The sequence below is a fragment of the Eriocheir sinensis genome, chromosome 42 (assembly GCF_024679095.1).
Source record: "Eriocheir sinensis breed Jianghai 21 chromosome 42, ASM2467909v1, whole genome shotgun sequence".
NCBI lineage: Eukaryota > Metazoa > Arthropoda > Malacostraca > Decapoda > Varunidae > Eriocheir > Eriocheir sinensis.
The window spans coordinates 1,724,621-1,742,512 of NC_066550.1; the positions used below are offsets into that span (position 1 = coordinate 1,724,621).

A 17,892-nucleotide genomic window follows, 5' to 3' on the forward strand; every position below is an offset into this window, starting at 1 on the left:
CATTCTCATTACCTCTCTTATTCTCATTATCATTCTCTCTCTCTCTCTCTCTCTCTCTCTCTCTCTCTCTCTCTCTCTCTCTCTCTCTCTCTCTCTCTCTCTCTCTCTCTCTCTCTCATTCTCTCTCTCTCTCTCTCTCTCTCTCTCTCTCTCTCTCTCTCTCTCTCTCTCTCTCTCTCTCTCTCTCTCTCTCTCTCTCTCTCTCTCTCTCTTCATTGATAACTGGGACCTGGGAGGGGCACCCTGTATGCCAAGGATGGAGTGCACTTGCCACTCCAGGGGGTAGAGGTTCTCGCAGACTCCCTCGAGCGATCACTTAGCACCCTACAGGATTTTTTAGAGTAGGCAAGGGGGGAGGGCCTAACATCAGTGGCTGGGCATCGCAGACTGGGACTAGGGGGCGCAGGAGTAATGGAAAGGATGTAGGAAAGGACGGGCTGACGGCTTATTACACCAACAGTAGGAGTCTCAGGAACAAGATACATCTGCTGAGGGGGAAAGCATGTGTCGAGAAATTCGACATTATAGCTATCACGGAAACATGGGTGGATACTGCAAACAAAAACTTCATGTCAGAGTATGAAATAGATGGTTACCAGATGTTTCACAAAGATAGAAAGGGAAGAAGGGGAGGGGGGGTGGCACTTTATGTTAAAGACACACTTAAATGTTCCGCTAACAACTCTGTTCAAACAAATGGGAACTCAGAATCAGTTTGGGTGGACGTCCAAAAAGGGAAAGACAAACTAATTCTAGGGGTTCTTTACAGGCCACCCAACCTTAACAGGCAGGACACCGATATATTACTACAAGAGGTAGGCAGGGCGAGCAGGAGCAAAAATGTCTGCATAATAGGGGATTTTAACTATAGGAATATAGACTGAGAAGGCGTGGTGGGTGATCTAGAGTCTGAGGATTTTCTGAAAGTAATACAAGATAATTTTCTCAAGCAGACAGTGACTGAGCCCACCAGGGGTGACAACATTTTAGACTTAGTCCTCACTAACAACGAGAATATGATCAGTGAGCTAGATGTTGGGGGAGAATTAGGTGGCAGTGATCACAAGGAAATTAGGTTTAAATTAGACTGGGCGGTGACCCATGAACTCAACTCTGTGTTGGTGCCTGACTTTAGAAGAGCTGATTATGAGAGGCTCAGAAGACACCTTGAGGAGGTAAATTGGGGAACCTCAGGGCTAGATGAGGGCCAGATCTCAGGGCTGGAACCGGAAAGACAGGGGAATCATGTAGAAATGACCTACAATAATTTAGTGAAAGTAATTGCAGAGGGTCAGAGACAGCATATCCCTTACCAAGCACGTAGGAAGGAAAATAGCGGCCCTAAATGGATAACCTGCAGACTCAAGCATGAGATTGGCTTGAAGAGAGGAATTTATTGTAAAATAAAGAACAGAAAAGCCCACCTCAGGGATAGGTATGTTGAGCTAGCCAGGTTGGTGAAGAAGAACACCCGCCTAGCAAAAAGAAATTACAAGATTAGGGTAGCCAACGAGGCCAAGAGCCATCCCAAGGGCTTCTTCAAATTGTACACAACGAAAACAAGGGACAGAATTGGACCGTTGAAAACAAACACAGGTGAGCGCATTGAGAATGGAGACGATATGAGTCAAATGATGAATGACTATTTCCTTTCAGTTTTCACACAGGAAAATCTAACAACCATTCCGGAGAGAGTTCAGGTATATGAGGGCGACGAGAACGACAAGTTGAGGGATGTGATCATCACAAGGCAAGTAGTCCAGGATGAGATTGGTAGGTTGAAGAAAAACAAATCGCCGGGCCCGGACGAAGTATTCCCACGGATTCTGAAAGAGTGCAAGGAGGTCCTCAGTGGCCCAATTACCGATATCTTTAAGATGTCGGTAAATTCTGGGTATGTGCCCAATCAATGGAAAGTAGCTAATGTGATGCCGATTTTCAAAAAGGGAGACAAGTCAAATTATTGCCCAATTAGCTTAACATCAGTTGTAGGAAAGATGCTGGAGTCAATTATAGCCGGGAGCATTCGGGACCATCGAGAGAAGCATAGTTTAATTCATGATTCACAGCATGGGTTCACAAAGGGCAGGTCTTGCCTTACTAATCTGTTGTCCTTCTACACTAAAGTGATCGAGGCGGTTGACAGAGATGAAAACTATGACATATTATATTTAGATTTCAGTAAAGCGTTCGACAAAGTTCCTCATAACCGGCTATTACTAAAATTACAGGCTCACGGCGTAGATGGGAAAGTTTTGAACTGGATCAGGGAGTGGCTTAGTGGTAGGAAGCAGAGAGTGCAAATCAATGGTAAAAATCTGAATGGGGCAGTGTTACGAGTGGAGTCCCACAAAGGTCGGTGCTGGGTCCTCTGCTTTTTATTATTTACATCAATGACTTGGACACAGGAATTAGTAGTGATGTCAGTAAGTTCGCAGATGATACCAAGATCGGTAGAGTAATCCAATCAGACAGGAACGCTAGCGTTTTCCAGGATGAGCTTGACAGACTATATGATTGGGCGGGGAAGTGGCAGATGGAATTCAATGTTGGGAAGTGTAGCATTCTGAGTGTAGGTAGGAATAATCCCTCACACAATTACTCCTTAAATGACACTCCTCTAAGCAGGTCTGGGCGTGAGAGAGACTTAGGAGTACTAGTGAGCACTGACCTCCGTCCTAGGGCCCAATGCATTCAGGCTAAAAATCGGGCAAACAGAGTAGTACTTGGTTTCATCTCAAGGAGCGTAAGCAATAGGAGCGCTGAAGTCATCCTCAAACTTTACTTAGCACTAGTTAGACCTCATCTCGATTATGCAGTTCAGTTCTGGTCCCCCTACTATAGAATGGATATCAAGATGTTAGAATCTGTACAGAGGAGGATGACAAAGATGATTCAGGGGGTGAGAAACTTGCCTTATGAAGACAGGCTGAAGCATTTAAATCTACACTTTCTAGAAAGGCGAAGGTTGCGAGAAGACTTGATCGAAGTCTATAAATGGATGAAGGGCTTTAATAAAGGAGATGTTAATAAGATTTTGATAGTAAAAGAGCCAGGTAGGACGCGTGGCAATGGTTTTAAGTTAGACAAATTCAGATTCAACAAAGACATTGGCAAGAATTGGTTCACCAATAGAGTGGTAGATGAAAGGAACAGGCTTGGGAGCCATGTTGTGGGTGCCAATACCGTAGATACATTCAAGAAGAGGTTAGATAAAGCCATGGATGGTGAGGTAAGGTGGGGTTGAGTGTACAGGAGCTGCCTTGTGTAGGCCAACCGGCCTCTTGCAGACTCCTTACGTTCTTATGTTTTTATTATCATTATCATTCTCCCTCATTCTCATATTCTCTCGATCTCTCTTTCTCTCTCAGTCTCATTCTCTCTCATTCTTATTCTTATTCCCTCTCTCTCATTCTTATGCTCTAATTCTTATTATCTCTCTCTCTCTCTCTCTCTCTCTCTCTCTCTCTCTCTCTCTCTCTCTCTCTCTCTCATTATCATTTTCACTCTCTCATTCTAATTCTCATTTTCTCTCATTCTCTTCTTCTTATTCCATTTCCCATTCTCTCTCTCTCTCTCTCTCTCTCTCTCTCTCTCTCTCTCTCTCTCTCTCTCTCTCTCTCTCTCTCTCTCTCTCTCTTACAGGAGTTATCTTCTATTATTTATTCCACTCTTGTAAGTCTTTTTTTCATCTCTGGTGATCAAGACATCTCCACCACTCCACAACCATTTCTCTCCCTAAAAACATGTAACCAACCCCTCTCAGTAATTGGTGCCTGACCTGTATGTTGCATTTTCTCCATTTACTGGTTAATATACCTTAACAATGACATGCATGATTGTGTAACACGGTTGCTTGACGTTGAGTCAAATGAAGACTTTTTATTTGCACATGGGTAACTTTTTCTCCTTCCTGCCCCAATACTTCCTTCTGTTTACTTGTGGGGAGTTTTGATCTCACGTGATGGCTACTGATAGTGTTACTAGGTGTCTGGAGTGTGAGCAGGCGGTGACTAATCGCCACAAGCAAACTGTGTGATGGCGGCGTGCGTGCGTGCGTGTCTGCTGTGTTGGAGGTGTTTTCTAAGTGTTTGTTCCTGCTTCCCCTGCACGAGTTGTCTCCAAAAACAAGTTGAGTATCCTGTGGACCTCGTGAGTTTGTTTTGTGTTAATACTGTGTGATATATTTCAGTAATCTTTGTGTTTTCCTTGTGTGTTTTTGCTTGTTCGTTACCGTTGTGTGTTTCCTTGTGTGTCTTTGTTTGTTGCTGCCGTTGTGTTATTCCTTGTGTGTCTTTGTTTGTGTGTTTTGGTAAGTACACGTGAAGGCTACTGATAGTGTTACTAGGTGTCTGGAGTGTGAGCAGGCGGTGACTAATCGCCACAAGAACGCTGTAGAGTGTGTGAAGTGTTGTGGATGGGTTATTGCGATTGTGCTGGGATTGGGGTTACCCACAGAACAGGCCACTTCTCAAGCACGAGAATTTGGTCTTTCTCTGCGCTGTGTGCCTTTCTGCCACACGTCTGATCTGGGCCACCTTGGGTAAGAAGACTGAGGTGTGAGTCTGGGCTCCAGACTGATGACGTAGGATGTGTGGCTGAGGGTGTGGAGTCCAGGGAGGTGGAGGTGCAGGTTGAGGATGTTGGGGGAGGTAGGGATGGGTGTGGTAAGTGTGCACAGCAGGAGAAAGGCAGGCCGCAGGTGAGGGAGGCGGCTAAGAGGATGCCCCAATTCGTGTCACTGGGGATAGTATGGTGAGGAACGTAAAGAGTCAGTTGGGGTGTAAGGCCGAGGGGAGTGGTGTGGAGAGCTTGAGTGGCGCCAGGATTGGAGGAGTGAGGAGGAAGGTTGAGGAGAAGGCAGGTGAGCTTGAGGATGGCCTCTTGATCATTCAGGTGGTGGAAATGATTTGGAGAACGTTGGAACGGAGGACGCGGTAAGAGAGGTGGTAGAGGCAGTGAAGGCAGTGGAGGGTAAGAATGTGAGCGTGGCAGTGGTTGGGGTTATGAGGCGCCCTAGAGAAGGGGGGAGGTATGAGAGGGTCAGGCAGAGGATGAACGTTAGGCTTCAGGAGGAACTGCTACAGTTGAAGGTAGAGTGGCTGAGGGATAGGAAAGGGAATGTTAGTTTCAGAGATCTGGATGGTGTGCTACGGGAAGGGCTGGACTTCAACGTAGATGGGGTCCAGCTGAACCAGTCAGGACTCGACAGGATGGGCAGGAGGCTGAGGGAGTGGAGGAATGCTAGGTCCGTTCAGTGTGTGGATGCTTGAGGCACTAGAGCAAGGAAGAGAAGCCACCAACCAGGCAGTGAAGCGCATGAACTGTATGAACATTGCTTGTGTAAATGTGAGAGGATGGGCTACAGGCAAGGCTGGCAGTACAGAACGGTACGGAGTTTTTAACCGTACTCCGTACCTGAAAAAATACCGTACTGTACCCCCAGCTCTTCTTCTGTACCGTACAGTACGATAAAAATACCGTACCGTGATTCCGTACCATTATCGCACCATCAGGAAAATATATGCATATATATAAAAAAATAAATATTTGAGAAAAAATAATAAAGGTGTCAATAAATTTGAAAAGGCACATTTACAAAGTGACTATACATGTATCAAGCTTCCTAAATATAGCCTACCAGGAGCTGATGGGAAAGAAAAAAAATAATAATAAATAAACAAATAAATAAATAAATAAATAAATCTTAGGATGATGACTTGTTTTAAGCCTGTAGTGCAGTACGATGCGGTTCGAATTTTGCTATATTTTCCGTACCTATATCATACCCTACCGTACATAAGGAAAAAATCGTACCATACTTTTTATCAAAATTTCAACCGTGCATCCGTAGTGCCAGCCTTGGCTACAGGTAACTTGGATGACGTGAGCAGGGAGCTGGATGAGTGGAAGGTTGATCTGGTTGGTGTGACTGAGACTCACTTAGGGGATGACGTGCATGTGGATGGGGAAGTGTTTGAGACGATTGGGAAGGGCAGAAAGAAGCAGAACACATGTGGAGGAGGCGTAGCCTTACTCTACAGGAAAAGTAAGGCTTTCAGAGTGGAAAAAGTGAATGTAGGGGCCAGTGCTGACAGTGAAGATGTTTTAGCAGTGAAAGTGGAGTGTGTGAATGCCAAGGGGAAGTCTGAGAGGTTGATAGTGATTGTGGTGTACATGACAGTGGAAGGTGAGAGAGCCGTGAGGGAGAACAGAGGGAAGTATGACGTGGTGAGGAAAGTTGTGAGGGAGTATGCCGGAAGAAAGTTATTGTCATGGGAGATATGAATGGACACGTGGGTGTGCTTGGGGAGAGAAGGAACCGGAATGGAGAGATACTGGATGAGTTAGTGGATGAAATGAATCTGGAAAACCCAGGGTTTAAACCAAAATTATTTAAATCATGGTGTAAAACATTAAAAAAGTTATTTAAACCAACTAATAAAACCATTTTTTTCGTTTCTTTTGTGTGTATCTTTGTTAGTTTCATCAGTAGTGTGGTAATTATGTAAGATTTTAATTATGTACAGCAGGGGTGTCATTTTAATTATGTACAGCAGGGTTGGTGGTTTAAACCAGGGGTGTCATTTTAATTATGTACAGCAGGGTTGGTGGTTTAAACCAGGGGTGTCAAACTCAAAACCCTTCAAGGGCCAATTCATACTCTGAAGGGCCGTCATGGGGGCCAGTAAGGTAGAAAACACATTGACAAGAATGAAGTTACCGTGATACTGCGGGCCATTTATAACTATCCCGCGGGCCATGAGTTTGACACCCCTGGTTTAAACCAAAAACCCATCAATAAAACCAGTGTTTTTTTTGTGTGTGTATCTTTGTTAGTTTCATCAGGTATTGTGGTTTTAATTATATGTGGTATTATATTTCTCTCTCTCTCTCTCTCTCTCTCTCTCTCTCTCTCTCCCTCTCTCTCTCTCTCTCTCTTACAACTGTTTTTGTAGCATGCAACTGGAAAATTAGAAGAGGTCTTTCATGTTTTACTACTCTTTAACATAGAAAATAAAAATAATGTTAGAGAAGCATTTGCATTTCTTTTTACAGATTGTATGAAGATCAATGAATATATTGCTAAATTCATCTCTGAATCTATACTTTTATTTATTTATTTATTTATTTTTACATCAAAGGATGCGACTCAAGGGCAACAAAAAGAGTAAAAAAAGCCCGCTACTCGCTGCTCCCACAAAAGTAAAAAGTAAAGAGTAGCCAAAAAAGAGGTCAATTTTGGGTGGAGAGGCGTCTTGATACACTCTTCTTGAAAAAGGTCAAGTCATAGGCAGGAGGAAATAAAGACGAAGGAAGACTATTCCAGAGTTTACCAGTGAAGGGGATGAAAGAATGGAGATGCTGGTTAACTCTTGCATAAGAGGTTTGGACAGTATAGGGATGAGCATGAGTAGAAAGTCGTGTGAAGCGAGGCCGCGGGAGGGAGGAGGCATGAAGTTAGCAAGTTCAGAAGAGCAGTCAGCATGAAAATATCAATAGAGGATAGAAAGAGAAGCAACATGGCGGCGGAATTTAGGAGGTAGAAGACTATCAGTAAGAGGAGGAGAGCTGATGAGACGAAGAGTCTTAGACTCCACTCCGTCCAGAAGAGCTGTGTGAGTGGAGCCCCCCACAGGTGAGATGCATGCATAGTCCATACGAGGGCGGACAAGCCCCCTATATATGGAAAGCATTTGTGCGGGGGAGAAGAACTGGCAGAGACGATACAAAACGCCCAACCTCGAGGAAGCTGATTTAGTAAGAGAGGAGATGTGATGTTTCCAGTTGAGATTTTGAGCTAAGGATAGACCAAGGATATTTAGTGTTGAAGAAGGTGACAGCTGAGAGTGTGACTGATAGTGAAAATGTGGAGTGCCTGAAAGTAAATGGTGAGATAATCAGGGACACAGATAGAATGAAAGTGTATAATAGGTTTCTGGGAAGAGATTGGAGGGGTGGGTGAAGTTTTTGAGGTGAGAGAGGGATGTGTAACGCTTGAGAGGAAGGATGCGGATGAGCTGAATGAGGGAATTAGCAGAGAGGAAGTCGAGGTATGCTGGAAGAAGCAGAAGAATTGCAAGGCAGCAGGGCTGGATGAGATCCCGTATGAACTGTATAAGAATGGAGGTGAGGTGGTGACAGACAGAATGACTGAGCTGTTTAACCACGTGTGGGAGGATGAGAGAGTGCCTCGGGAGTGGAATGAATGCAGAGTGACTCTGATACACAAGGGAGGGCATAAGAGTAAGAAAGAACTGAAGAATTATAGGCCGATAGCCCTGGCGAATACGGTGGGAAAGATTTTTTGTGCTGTGTTGAATGAAAGGCAGCGTAAGTGGACTGAAAGAGAGAGAGTGCTGGGTGAGGAGCAAATGGTTTTCGTGCGGACAGGAGAGCAGAGGACAATATGTATGTGGTGAATGAGATGATAGAGAGGAAAAAGAGGAATGGAAGTCAGTTGAATCTTGGGTTTCTTGATATTGAGAAAGCGTATGATAGAGTGAACAGGGAGGTGATGTGCAAGGTATTGGAGAAAGTAGGTTTGAGTGATAAGATAGTGCGAATCATTAGGAGTATGTATGTGGACACGAGAGCCAGGTATAGGTTAGGAGCATTAGAGAAAGAGTGGGTGAGGAGTGAAAGAGGTGTTAGGCAGGGCAGCATCCTGTCTCTAACTCTTTTCAGTTTGTACACTGAGGAGTTGGCAGCCAGGATGAGGAGAAAGAATGCGGGAGTGAAAGTGGGAGAAGACAGGGTAAGTGTGCTTCTGTATGCAGATGACGTGGTAGTTATGAGTGAGTCAGCAGAGGAACTTCAGAAGCTATTAGATGTGGTGAATGAGTATGGGAGAGATTTTTGGAGTGAAATTTAGAAATGAGAAAAGTCAGATAATGGTTGTGAATGTGGCAGAAGATGAGAGAAATAGGACTTGGAGGCTAGGAGACACAGAGCTAGGGCAAACAGATGAATACAAGAACCTAGGTGTATGGATGAGTCCGAGCTGATGTGAAAGGTCAAAGAATGAGAGGATTAGTCTACTAAATCAATGGGTGGGCCGTCTGGGAAGTGTGGCGAGCAGGGTTGGTGATTTATTTTTTATTTTTTATTAATCAGCATAAAAATATTTGGAAATCTCTCTCTCTCTCTCTCTCTCTCTCTCTCTCTCTCTCTCTCTCTATTCTATACACTAGTTTAAAACACATTTTGGAGTGTTTTTACAGCATGTTGCATCATCTCTCACTTGGTTACAACGTGTTTGAACCTGTCAAGCAGCCCAGTAGCCACTGACCAGGATTGCATCATCTCTCTCAGGCTCTGTCCTGTTTCTCTTACATCATGTTAGGACATAGCCGGACTTGTGCCACTGTGTAGTAGTTTGACTGTTTAGGTGTTACAGGCCAGCCACTCATTCCTGAGCTTACAGCAAGAGCGTAGAGATGTCACTGACCACAAGGATTAATGTATCTGGTAGGAAGAGTGATCCAGTGAGGGAACATTTTAACAGAATTCCTTCAAAGTCTGGGAAAGCATGGAGAGCTATATGCAAACACTGGAAACTGGACTTACAAGGAATAGTAGCAAGACTGAAAACAACAAAATTTATTGTCATAAGAATTAAAAAAAATATTTTTTAAAGATTTTGAATTTTGATTTCAAAGAATTTTTATGAACTACTTTCAAAGAAGTGTATCATTATTTTTCAAAGACTGCTTTTACAGTATAAATTCAATGTGCTTTTGTTTTAAATACAGGCCATAATAATTTTCTTTTTTAAATTCATTACTTCAGGAAATAAGTACAGTTCATTATAAGTAAACTTCTTTGATTTCCTTTTTATAATAGCATGTGGAATTTTTTGTTATACTGTATTGTAAAAGGAAGTGCTTTAATATTCTACTCCTCAGAAATAAGTACAGTTCATTACAAGTAAAACCCTTTGATTTCATTTTTTAATGGAATGTGGAAATTTTTGTTGTATTGTAAAAGGAAGCTTTTAGTGCTCTATTCCTCAGGAATATATAAAGCAGGTGTAAGTATGTGTTTGTTTCTATATTTTTCCTTTACATTCCATGTTGGTTTGGGCAGAAGTAAATCTTGATTTAAATCACTGATTTAAATCATGATTCAAATCGGCCAACCCTGGTGGCGAGAATGAGGGCATGTAAGTATGATGTGCTGAGAGAGGTGTGGAAGTGTAGCAGTGCTGAGTGTTATGTATGGGATAGAGGTGATTACATGGAGTGAGTCTGAAATGGAGAAACTGGAAGTAGGGCAAAATAGGGTCGGTAGGATAGCTCTGAGTGCACCAAGGATGCATGAGCAAGATTTATTTTTCTTCGGTGTCTGATGTAATTTTTCACTCTCCTGCATCTCCATCTGCTAAAATGTCCACTTTCTGAGAAAGTCAAAACAAAAACTGGTACCTTTCTGTTGCATTTCTGGAGCATTCAGGATTTTCTTTATTTATTTTCAGTATTTAAGTTACGGAATCGTATATTGAATATTATAGAGCAAGGTTTAAAGGCCTAGGAAAAAATCTTTGTGACCTCATTCCTCACATGCAAGGAGAAAGTGAATTTTAGTGCAGGCCACTATCACCATTCAGCACTTCCAAAAGGAAATAAGGGAAGACTTCCTTGCCTTTGTGCACGCCCAAGACCTCACCGGTAAAGGTGTAGCCTGGCTCCTTTTGCGCACCGTTGAAGACCTCGGATTGGACATTGCCAAGTGCAGAGGACTTGGTTTCGATGGAGCAAGTGCCATGATGGGAAAATTCAAAGGGTGTGTCGCAGTACTCATGAAGAAGTACACCCTGGCCAAGTCAATCCACTGCTTTAACCACCGGCAGAATCTAGTACTGACGAAGGCGTGTGACGTCAGGGAAGTGAAGATCGCTCTTCAAACACTGACCGAGGTGTACAACTTCGTTCATTCTTCGAATATGCGCCAAGCGCGTAAAGCTTGTTCCCCTGTGCCCCACCAGGTGGATTGAGAGGCATGACGCGGTGCTGGTTTTTGTTGAATTTCTGCCTGTCATCGCTGTTTTTCTCGAGGAAGAACTTGACGCCACCGCTGGGCACCTTCTCATCGCCATACGTGTTCCCCGCTTTCTCGTTGGACTGGTTGTAATGGAGTGTATATTGGCGCATACTCTCGAGCCGAGCCGAACTCTTCGGAGAAAAGATGGCAACCTGGTGTCAGCCTATGCCATGATTCGTGGCATTGAGACCATTTTTGCCAAGTTCAGAGCAGATGCGGAGAATGATTTCCACGACGTGTTCATGAAAGCGGAAGAGCTTTTGGTCGAGGTGGGGTCATCGCGTGACACCATCCTTGTGCCACGACTCTGTGGACGACAGACCCAGCGATCAAATGTTCCGTGCGAGAATGCTGAGATGTATCTACTACCGCTGGGCGGTGTACATTCCATTCGTGGACCACGTCTTGGCTGAGTTGAAGAGTCGGTTCGGCGACGACACAGTGACTGTCGCACTTCAGCTCAAGCAACTCCTCAAAAGCCCCGAAACGGATGTTGCGGCTGTGCTTCAAGCGGCGAAGCTCTACGAGGTCGACATCAAATCCCTGACACTCGTGAAGGCGGAAGTGGAGCGCTGGGCATTATCTGTTCCGGTCTTCCAGACTATCAAAGAAGCCCAGGCACACGCCAGCACCAGAATGTTCCCTAATCTTGCCATTCTCTTGAAAACTCTGTTGACGCTTCCAGTCTCCAACGCGGAAGCCGAGAGGTCTTTCTCAGCAGTGAAATGTCTGAAAATCTATCTGAGGAGTACCGTCGGCCAAGAGCGCCTGAATGAACTTGCCCTCCTCTGTGTCCACTATGATATCCCCATTTCAGTTGAGAGTGATAAGCAAATTCGGTGAAAAAAAATGCCGACTACTCTTTGCTTAGTGAGGCACTTGTTGAATACTTGGGAATTTGTAAATTTATTTCTTTAGATCAGCCAATCTTTGCAAATGTGTTACCTCAATCCCATGTAAAAGAAGCCCTATAAGAATTCCTCTTTATCTTCAGCTGTGTCTAATTTTGCATATTAACTCTTTTTTGTAAAGGTTAGGTTTGTAATTTATATATGACCTGTATTATGATCACCCTTATGCTTACATATCGAAATAACGTTTAGCTTTCTTGAATGCTTGTATGGTGATGATTTCTACATGTTCAGATTTGCCTTTGCACTTCATATATATATATATATATATATATATATATATATATATATATATATATATATATATATATATATATATATATATATATATATATATATATATATATATATATATATATATATATATATATATATATATATATATATATATATATATATATATATATATATATATATATATATATATATATATATATATATATATATATATATATATATATATATATATATATATATATATATATATATATATATATATATATATGTATGACTATATGCAAAACACATTTAAATCTGTCATACATAAATTGATTGTTCGAGAGGAGGCTGTTTTAAACAAAAAAATCACTATCCATATCCCCCGCAAAATTGATTTTCTGAATCTACCCCTGCCAAGGTATGCTGCGGTGGAAGCTTTGAGGGGTGATATGGGGTGGAGTACTTTCAGGGAAAGACATAGGAAGGCTACCCTTAGATACAAAGTTAGACTAGAACGAATGGATGATGCAAGGCTGGCACGGAAGGTTTACTTGTGGAGTGTGCATGAGAGCAAATGGATTAAGAACTGCATGAGAATGGTTGGTGACAGTGGTATGCGGAATAAGAAGGTATTGATGGATACTGCTTCTTTTTTTTTTTTTTTTCTTTTACAGGTTGTGCCGGCATTAAGGCATGACTCTCAACGGGTCCCTGTACAGCAAGAGCAAGAGTCACCCCGGCAAGGGTGCCAAGTCTGCTAATCCATCCCTGAAGGATTGTCCCTGCCAACTCTCGTGACACTGACTACAGTAATTAACGTGAAAACAATTGCCTGAATAATTCAAAACACACCTAAATCTGCCAGAAACAAATACTTTACTCCAAAAGAAGGAGGGCTGCATGAAGAAAGTCTCTACCATAAATTTCAACATGTCCACCTTGGTGATGGTATATACGAGGACATTTGAAAACACGGGGGTAAAATTCTAGAGTTTGCCCATAATCCCCCCTCACCCCCAAAACAAGCTTGGGGACCTGTGGGAATGCGGGATTTCGGGTGGGGGACACGAACTTCGTCGCAATCGCATAGTTTTGAATGTGTGTGTGTGTGTGTGTGGGGGGGGGGGGGAAATACCCTAGATCTAGGGAAATTCTCTACATTTAGGGATCTTTTCTCACATGACCACTAGAATGAGTGTTTGCGACAAATTTAGTGTTCCCCATACGGAAACCAAGCATTCCCACTGGAGGCCAAGCTTGTTTTGGGAGAGAAGCGTAGTGAACCCACCAAACGATGCTCGCCCCACTGGTCTGGCGTGGCGCCGGGGGCCAGCTGCGTCCACATGAACCGCCTATACCACACTCATGCCCTCTCGCTACCACTGGTTCTAGTAGGTTGTCACCTCATCACAAGGTTTCTGTCCTGCTAGCAGAGTCCATGGAACCAAACAAGGTGTATCTTCATTGTTTATCACTGACACAAGCAAAACCACTTGCTACCCGTGATCCGTCCAACGTCGCGCCCTAGAGAGTACTGTGGGTTCTAGTGCAAATGCAGGCTCTCGAACCTCCTGCCCGAGCTGTTCGAACACGTGAATCCTGATTAACCGCATTTCAAATCTGCTTCAAGGGTTCGTGTTGCCCGTAATGGAAGGTAATTGGAGATTGACTTCATGCCTCCAAAATATGATAATACACCTCCATATCATAGTTAAAGAACGAAATACATGTCCCTGAACCATAATATGAAGGATCAAGTACTTAAAAAGTAGAAAAAGGGAAATCGGTTCTTTTAGGTGGGGAGCATATTCCCAGCTAACACTTATGTATTTACTACGTTGTATAAAGGTAGCGGTTTTGTAACTTTTACGTAATTGTGGACTCAGGTACATCCTTACAACGTATTTCTAGCGTAACTCACCTTTCTGCAACCTTATGACGACGTCCATTAATACGTTTTCTAAAGTTTCTACTACCTTTTTACCACGTCCCCATCACCATCACCATCATCATGACGTAAAACCATTACGTAGTGTATTCGAAGATGTAACACGAATTACAATTATGTCTAAGTTATGTTTAGGAAACGTATTATAGTGACGCAACCAAACACTACCTAAATACAACATCGGTATTTTAGGAGGGGACGTATGATACGTATATACTACGTATATACTACGAACTTTCCTAACTTACCAAAACGCTGCCTTATGATACGTAACATTTACGGTGGTGCCGCCACCGCCGCAAAATAGCTCGCAGAGGGTTTAGGCCCTCAGCACGGCAGCCGTTGGGCTGTATGTTCTAAAAAAAAAAAAAAATTCCATGCGTGGTAAACCTGGTCTCACATGCGTGGGCTAATCACCAACCAAGCGTACCATTGCTAACCACCCTAAAACAGCCCCGAGCCATGACTCAAGGGCATCCTGGGCTCCGGCCCTTTCAGCCCAAGCCCCAGATGACCTTGAGACATAACAGAACTGTTTAATGATTGCTAATGCTTGGTTAGTGATGGTATGCTTGGTTAGCAATGGTACGCTTGGTTAGCGATGGTACCCTTGGTTAGCGATGGTACCTTCGGTTAGCGATGGTACCCTCGGTTAGCGATGGTACCCTTGGTTAGCAATGGTACGCTTGGTTAGCGATGGTACCCTTGGTTTGTGATGGTACCCTTGGTTAGCGATGGTACCCTTGGTTAGCAATGGTACACTTGGTTAGCGATTAGCCCACGCATGTGAGACCAGGTTCACCACGCGCGGTTTTTATTTATTTTCTTTAGGACATGCAGCACAACCTACTTGCCGGAATGTTTTAGGTGTCCGCCACTTTTTACAAATGTATTATATGTATACAAAGGGTTTTGTGAAGGTTTGAAAGAAAATAGACCAAAATGAAGGTGCTGGAGTTAAACTGGACCTTTACCTGACAAAGCAACTAACAAACATTGGAGAATAACCAATAATCTGAATTCAAATAAAAAAAATTTGAACACACTTATATATTAAATATAATAATGTTGCTTTTTTGCTTATTAATTTCTAGGCCACATTCCCTCCCTGATGCCAATACTTGTTCTATCACCTCTTTTGCATCTTCTACACTACTTGCAAGTAACATTCCATCGTCCGCAAAGAAGAGTGATGTTATGCTAAAGTTCTCATCTCTGTTCCCTTTGTTCACCTTTTCCAACTGATGTATAATTCTATATGTAACTAATTTGAACAATGTCGTCGAGCCCATGCATCCCTGTCTTATTCCGCTGCCGACTTCTACCGTTAGCTTTTCTTTTTTATCAGCCTGACTTTTGTTAGTTTTGTTAGTTTGTTTGTGTGGCCCGTAGGAACAGGCAGATACCCGGGGAGTAAGAGTACCAAGCAGCCAGTCGGGTACCCGGGACCAACTTAGATTGTCGGGTATCATGACGGGTATTTTCTGTAATACTATTATAAGGAGAATAATCGGGTAAAGAGTACGGATGTGCGCACCAGTGCATTGTTGCCAGACTATCGTACTCAAGAGCCGCATATTTACCGGTTTCTGCCCCATAACTATTGCCAAGAAGCACCAATATTTAACCATTTTAAGGATAACCATATAGGAATGCAGTCATTTGGGTGATGAAAGCCGTTTTTGGATTAGAAATCATCAAACATAAGAGGCAGAGTACGACAATCTGGCAACGTTGTACAGTAACCTTGTAATGGCTCCCACTTAAATTATGTTCTTTATTCTTGAAAAAAAATGATGGGTATTATTCTAGTGTTTGCCCATACTCACCCCTCGTAACCAAAATTGGCTAGGGGGCCATTGAGACTTCGGGGAATGTGGTGGTAAACATGAAATGCGTCGCAAATGCATAGTTTTAGAGTTATGAGGGATTGAAAAATACCCTAGATGTAGGGAAATTCCTTACAATTACTTAGATGTAGGGAAATTTCATACATTCCGGGTTTTTTTTACAACGTACGGAAACCACGCAAGGTAATTATTGAAAATCACTCCGCACCTCGAAAATACGATATTACGCCTCCATATTGTACTTAAGGGCATATTATACGTACGGACGATGTGTTTACATGGCGACGCCATTGCAATATGAGCAGCGTTGCCAACGATCCGGTTAGCAATGATGCGCTAGGTGAGACCAGGTCCACCACACGTGGTTATTTATTTATTTTTTTTTTGGAACACGCACCTTTACCTAATACAATTTACGATGGAGCGCTAGGTTAGCGATGGTACGCTTAGTTGGCCATTAGCCCACGCATGTGAGACCAGGTCCACCACGCATGGTTATTTTTTTTTTAGAACACGCACCTTTACCTAATACTATTACCGATGGTACGCTTGGTTAGCGATGGTACGCTTAGTTGGCCATTAGCCCACGCATGTGAGACCAGGTCCACCACGCGTGGTTATTTATTTTTTTTAGAACACGCACCTTTACCTAATACTATTATCGATGGTACGCTTGGTTAGTGATGGTACACTTAGTTAGCCATTAGCCCACGCATGTGAGACCAGGTCGTAAAGTTCGGTTGGAGTAGTTTGAATATGCTCCCCCACCCAAATACCCCGAGTTCACGCAGGTCCCCCAAGATCGTTGGGGGAAGGGGATTAATTCGGCTTCTCTACTTTTAAGTACTTTGTTTTTTTTATTATGATACATGGAGGCGTATTATCGTATTCTGGAGGCGCGGAGTCAATATCCACAATCACCTTGTATACTGGGAATACAAGCCCGTGAAGCAGATTCAAAATCCGGTCAGTAAGGATTCATGTGTTCGAACAGCTCGGGCAAGAGGTTCGAGAGCCTGCACTTCCTGCACAAGCCGCAGTAATGTTAAAGGCTAGCCGGTAGTTTTACTTGTGTCAGTGATAAACAATGGAGATACACTGTGTTTGGTGCCACGGACTCTACTTGGAGGACAGAAACCTTGCGATAAGGTGACAACCTACTAGAGAGAGGGCATGAGTGTGGTGGAAGCGGTTTACGTGAGCACATATGGCCGCCGGTGCCACGCCAGATGGTGAGGTGAGCATCGTTTGGTGGGTTCACTGCGGTTCTCTCCCAAAACAAGCTTGGGGATCCACTGAATGCGTGGTTTTCGTATGGGAAACACTAAATTCGTCGCAAACGCTTATTTTAGTGGTGGTGGGAGGAAAAATTCCCTAAATTTAGGGAATTTCCCTAGATCTAGGGTTTTTATCCCCCCCCCCCCACACTAAAAAAAATACGCGAATGCGACAGATTTCGTGTCCCCCACCCGAAAACCCGCATTCCCACCAGGTCCCCAGGCTTGTATGGGGGGGAGGGGGGAGTATGGGCAAACACTAGAATTTTACCAAATGATGTAACTTAAGTAGAATAAGATATGGTTAAGATTCATTTTAGGTCCGTGCCAGTATCTCATTACCTACCTTATGAAACATCAATATCTCTTCATATATCTTTTCTACAAACCTTCAACAGTCATGGAAACGCTTTGAAAATCCAATTCAAGGACTTTTTTTACTCTTGAAAATAGGGGATAATGTTTACGAAAGCGCGTCGCCTCCTCTGGTGCTGGCCGCGGTGACGCTGCAGCAGATGTTGCGAGAAATACCTCCTCGCTGAAATAAGTCACATATACATGAGGGGGGTCAAGGGGGGCGCAGCCCCCCCGTTAGTAGGTCATAAAGTTCGGTTGGAGTAGTTTAAATATGCTCCCCGGCCCTA

General features: G+C 43.3%; 2 protein-coding genes and 1 long non-coding RNA gene across 13 annotated transcripts in view; 2 read left to right on the forward strand and 1 right to left on the reverse strand.

The window, feature by feature from the left end:
* Positions 1–17,892, forward strand: part of LOC127009799 (uncharacterized) — a 109,125-nt gene that overhangs the window by 64,541 nt on the left and 26,692 nt on the right. The window lies entirely within an intron of this gene.
* The window catches only part of LOC127009804 (uncharacterized), a 165,967-nt gene that overhangs the window by 43,707 nt on the left and 104,368 nt on the right, over positions 1–17,892 (forward strand). The window lies entirely within an intron of this gene.
* LOC127009811 (uncharacterized) overlaps positions 1–17,892 on the reverse strand; it is a 31,658-nt gene that overhangs the window by 12,866 nt on the left and 900 nt on the right. The gene's annotated exons all lie outside the window — the stretch shown is intronic.